Genomic DNA, 6,289 nt, shown 5'->3' on the forward strand with positions numbered 1-6,289 from the left:
TCAGAGAAGCATTCTTTCTTGCATAAATCATAACTAAAATTCACTAGCAAAATAAAAAAACCCCATTTCTATGGTGTTATTTTTAAATACACACCTTTCTAGGTAGGACTCCACTGTCATACATGATGTCATTGAACAGAAGCTGTATTCTCTATATCCCACTGTACATGTTTTGACTATCACAGCCACAAATAATTTTTCTTACATTTTGTAAGAAACGGTCCGAAGATCCCTCATCTGCCTCATGATCATCGCCAAGGACAGAAACTGAACACAGGAGTTCCGACCTGCCTAAGGTGGGGTGTCTGTCAAGTGTTGCCTGCGGGTGTGCCCACTGGGAACTGGTACGCATTCCTGAGGAAAATTAGTGCAGGTCACAGTGGACTGCGCGGTTCTTGCTGCCCAGGCAGGAAGGACTGCGCTGATGCGGAAAGGAATGACCTGTCCTGTACACCTGTCCTGTACCTGTTTCCCAAAGCAACGGGCCTCATAACAACGGCTGTAGATTTCTCCACCTCTTGGGGAAAATTGGGGGAGATGTGGAGATACAGCTAGAAAGCAGAAGCGAGAGCACTGCTAAACTCATGCCAGAAGTAGACGCGCTAACGCTGCTAGGCCACAAACCACGGCAGGCAGTACGGCCTATAAAAGGCATGCTTGGTATGTACCTGTGATAGTGCTAGCTTCTAGTTTTGCAGTGTTACTATGAAACATATATATGGTCTTGGCCAGTTGCCCCTCACTTCAGAAAAGGACTATAAAGGGACTTTCTGAGATAACTGAGATGAGATCTCCCCATGGAAAGAAGGCGAATCTATTGGCAGAAGACCACGAGGACTTTGTCTCATCCGTTGGTAGCTATCCCCGCCCCCCCCCCCGCCCTTCTTCCTCTCTACTCTTTTACTTTTTTTTCTTTATCTCTCTCTTTCTCTCCTCTATTGCATTATTTTGTTGTGGGCACTTAATAAAGGTGCACTGTTTTGATTAGAACTGAAACCCCTTGTGTCCTTTTTCACTCTGAGATCCATAAATGAACCATCACAACCCTCGCTTGTATTAGCGGATTGTGACATATTTCCAAGTCCATAAGCTCAGAAACCATAGACTTAACTAAAGAATGCATCATATTGAAGATAAATCACTCCCAGAGTAGAGGTCACACACAGGGTCAGAAACCCTATCAGATGCCATGTACAGACCTAAGATCTGTACAGCAGACTTTTGAGTAAAGTCAGGGGGAGGAATGCTGATGATGCTTGGTGGCTGGAAACTACAAAGCAGAAGTGGCTACTGACTTTGCATGTGACAGAAATGCGGCAACTGAACCCAAATCCAGTTTTTGTTACACCAAATAAAAGAGAACACCTCCAATAGGTTTTTAGGATGTTTTCCTCTACTCTGGATTCTGAATAAAACTTATGCTCTGAAGAAAGTACTGCAGCCAAAGTAGTCGAGTTCTTTCCCTATATTCAGATACCAAATGGAAAAAGAAAGAATTTCAAAATTCTTGTCTTTATACTCAACAACATGTCCGCTGAATATATTTTTCACTGTTCTTATAGCTGCAGAGTTAACAGGATGCATCTCACCATGGTGTGAGCTGAACAAAATAACCACACTTCCTCCCTCAAATTCCTCTGCTTAACTGTGTATTTTCAAACTGTTCCTTCCAAGTCAAATAAATCCTAGTCTCTTCTTAGTAGGGTAACACAATAGGACTATAACTACAGAATTAAATGACCATAGAATTTAAATAAGGCTAGGTTAGATGGAGCTTTGAGCAATCTGATTTAGTGGATGGTGTCCCTGCCTATGGCAGGGGGATTGGAACTAGATCTGCCATTTCTCGTGCTTTCACGTGTCAGAGGAAAATAACTTTCAGAGATGGGACTATGCAATTACACAAATTTATTGTTTAAAATAACAAACGCATCAGTTAAGGCGTGAGATTTTACAACACCGCCGAGTAATGGCGACTAGTCACAAGATTCAGGGTTACATCGTAATTTATAACTTTCTAATCCAATAGATACTTAAAATGACACTTTGTTTTAGATTTATGACCTATCTCTTCTCACTGTGGCAATTCTCACTGCAGTGCAGCTATGTCTTGACCAATAACTTCTCATGTCACGTACACACAGTTGTCTCTCTTATACCATCTACATTCTTAACTTAAACGGTATAAAATCACACGATTATATTTTAAAACCCTTCACCAAAACACCCAGTGTACAATTTTACTTATAAAGATAGGAACACAAGTTTGTAATCCTTTTGCTTAAAGTCCACAAATGTCTGTCAATTAAGCCAGACCTAGTGTCTCGGTTTGAAAGACAGGTGTCTGCTAAGGAAGGCAGAAGCCTCCCTTGAAGTGGCAGATATAACCCCTTTCCCCTGAGTTATTATAATTCTGAAATCAAGGGTCTTTAGGCAAAGATGTGGGAAATAGGAATAACAGTTCTTTACTAGATCTATATATCTATATATCTATATATCTATATAGATATATAGATATATAGATATATAGATATATAGATATATAGATAGATATATAACCAGTCAAACAAAACAACAACCACTATGACAGTAACAGCAAACACAAACCCAGTCCCAGCCTTCTCGGCTGTCAGGCTATTTCCCCTCGGGTGCAGTTCCGCTCGCAGCCGGCAGGGATCGCTGGCGGCTCCCGGGGAGCAGGGCAGGTGCGATGGTTCCCCCGCGGCTGCAGGGGGCGCTCCGGAGCGAGCTCGGGGAGCATGCGGCTGCACTGGTGCCCTGGGATCCCGGGGAAGGGTGGAACAAAGGCTTCACAAACCGCTGGGTGGCCGATCCTGGACTCCTGGAACAGCAGGCTGGAATGGCAGGCCGGAGCGGCAGGCACAAACACAAATCCCGGGTGGCAGACGAGATGTATTCAAAAGGGGAACCCCCCGGGGCTCCAGGCAGGCAGGGTGAGCACGGCTACAACGCAGCGAAGGCTCGAAGCAGCAGCGGTGCAGGGCGGCCCCAGCCCAGCTTCCAGCAAGGCAGGGAAAGCAGCTTTGGGATCCCGGCGTTGTTTCCAGCAGAGAGAAAGACGCTGAAAACGGGAACCAGCAGCTCCTCTCTCTGCAGCCTCTCTCTCCAGATGCTGAGAGCGAACTGAGCTGACAACCAGGTGAAAAACAAAAGTCTGGACAGGCCCTTTTGTCTTTCTTAAGTACGGTCATCTTCTCTTAAGTACTGCCATTTATCTCCTAGCAACATGCATATGGAAAAAATTCCTTTAACAGAAAAAACTAGGACTAAACTAAAACCCCAACACCTAGTCTCTTCCAGGGTTGTAAATCAAAGCCTCCTTTAATTGCAGGAGTTTCTACTCCTCTGTCTCCCACAAGATCATCTTTAAGGTCCCTTCCAACCCAAACCAGTCTATAGTTATATGACCTAAAATCAGTTTGCAAACATTTCCATAGCTTCTACTCATCATTTACAGTCAACAAATATCAGTTGAATAACCAGATGAAACTCAATTAGGCTTTTTTGTCATAGGGCAGTTTGAATCTTGTTGTCTTTATTAAATAGTGAAATGTTATTGTCAAAGTTTTGACCTCATGACATAGTCTAACAAAATTGGGGTTTAGGAGTAATTAAATCTCTCAGTGCCTCCTTGAATAATTAATTCTGGAAACATGAGGAAAATATTTTTTTGCCTTTGCTATAAAAGAGGGAAAAGCTGAAGAAAGATCAATACCTATATTTGTGTATTCCAGCAGTGTTCTGCATTAACTGTGATATTTTCCATATAAAAATGTTGTGAATGTTGCAATTTGTACATCTTGTGATTTACACCATCATTAATAGGGAAGATATATTTTCTGCTTTTACTCTATACTTTTCTGAACACTTTCATTCAAATTTCTTTTCATGAAAGCTGTTATGGAATTGATTGCTGTTTTGGGCTTGTATCTAGTCTCACACATAACATTTTGCATGCTAGTTACAAATATTTGTAAATATTTTTAGACCTGTATCCATTCACATTTGTCCTATATACTTAACATATAGTTAAAATATAACTGAACTGATAACTTTGAACAGAATGGAGCACTAATAACGGTAAAAACTGTTCATCAGTGAAAACATGAAGTCCTTCACAAGTAAAAAAATCGAATTCCTGTAATGTCTTCATGAGCACAATATCCAGTTAAACTGGAAAGGGGTCAGACTACCCACACAAACCTGATGCAAATCAGGTTTCAGGCTTGTGCTTGAAAACTGTCTGCTCAACTTCTAGAATCCAGCTACTATCTATATCACAGATTTTAATTCTAAAATCCTTTGCCTAATACTTTAGTCATACTGGAAAAAGAGAGTATTTCTGTAACTATCTGCAAAGTAGATCTCCTGATGATTATTGATACCTGGTCAGGCTAAATAATAGAGGAAGCCCCAATTTTTTTTTCCCCCCTTCTTTTCCAAAACCACACAAAACAATGGCATTGCAGAGCTTTAAGATTGGTCTGGCTTCTGATGTACCTGCAGTACAGATACATGCCAGTCACCCAGCATGGGTATGTCAACCTTCACAGACTAAAAGTTCCAACTGTCTTTGCCATCTCATAGCAGCAAGAAAAGAATCAGCTGGTAATAAGTGTTTGCAAGACAACACTGAAGAAGCTTTTGGGCTGTATCCAGAGGGTGGTAAAGGACAAGATTTCACTCAGCTGTTGTAATCCAGAAGTTCTATTCCTGTGTTAGCTTTGTGATGTTCATGATACTTCAACTAACCAGGCTGTGGTAAGCAACTGTCTGCATCCAGCTCAGGTGGAGAAACAGAAAAAATTACATACCTATTTTACTATGTGCAAATGCCTTTTCTCTTTCGTCCTAGCTTTCTTCTCCTCCCACTGCATTTTGTAGCAATGGATGCTGGATCTAATCCCAAAACACTGTTTTCATATTTAAAAATCTTCTTTTATATAGCAGATTTCCATCTAGTTTTTAAAGCTTGCTGAAAGTAAGTAGCATCTTGGGCATATCGGTACACTCACATCTCTGTGGATCACTTCAGCACACTCCAGCTCCACTCCAGCTGCTGTTGACCCACCTGCTGCATGTGTCAACTTCTTTTGGCTGGTGGACAGTAAACCGCAGTCCAGAGGGATCTCTGAATGCCTATTGTGGGAAGAAAACTGGACTAGTTGTCCAGCTTTGCAAGTTGAAATATATTGAGATACATATACATATGTCCAGATAGATCTAAAATGGTTTTAGTGTATCTATGTACACACAAGAGTCACGTTACCCAGAGGCATAAAGGCAGATGCAGCCCCGTTTCACATTTGGGCTGTATTGGCTGTGATAAGGTTACACTTGTAAATTCAAAGCAAATCAAATGCAGCCTTCCATCGCAACTCCTAGTTTTGGCTGAAAAATACATATTTATTCTCTGCCATGTTTTTCTCTGTCACAAATCAGAGAAAATACTTAATGATCTTGTATCAAATTCTCCTTAAGGCAAATGAGGTTTTACTTTAATCTGCACCTTCATAAAGCCATCTGTCAGGGCAAGTCCATAATTTAAAGTTTAATAGTGGAAATCTGAAATCACTTTTGGTAAAATCTAACATAATTATTTTAGACACACATTTTAAACTTAGAACCAAACATTCCCCACACTGTTATGCCAGTCCAGTAGGACAAAAAAAGATGGTAAAGACTAAGATGCAGAAAGAACACAAAAATCCCCTTCAAATAAACAAACAAAAAATTCACCCCACACCAAAAAAAACCTAAAGGAAATAAATCACAACTCCTCATAAGAAACCTATTTTTCTATACAACATCTGATTAAAGTTGAAAAGGAAATTGTCAAAGACAGGGAATTAGCTACATCACCTCTTGAAAATAGCCATAGTATCAAAATTTATCTAAAACAGAGACAGGACAGCTATTTGGGCAGTTCCTGCTGAAACCAATCTCATTATTGGACATAGAATGAGAGAGAGATCAGAGATGGGAGTGAGGACATTTTCCAGCCACCCTTTCCACCCTGGTGCTGGAGCTGTGAGGTCCGAATTGTTGGCTTCTCCTGGGATCACAAGGGAGGGAGAGCTGCATCTCCCAGTCTCCTGTAACATATGCTGCAGAGAAACAAGAAAAGCAGCTGCAGTAGCTATTGTTTTTCATGGCTACTTAAAAGGATCTTCAGCAGTCATAGCAATTCAGAGTGGCCCCAAGGCTCCTATTCATTGGTATCAAGGTCATCTGGTCAACCAAAGAATTAGGGTTTTTTGCTTTTGGG

Source organism: Aphelocoma coerulescens, chromosome 5 (genome assembly GCF_041296385.1).
Source record: "Aphelocoma coerulescens isolate FSJ_1873_10779 chromosome 5, UR_Acoe_1.0, whole genome shotgun sequence".
Classification (NCBI taxonomy): Eukaryota; Metazoa; Chordata; class Aves; order Passeriformes; family Corvidae; genus Aphelocoma; species Aphelocoma coerulescens.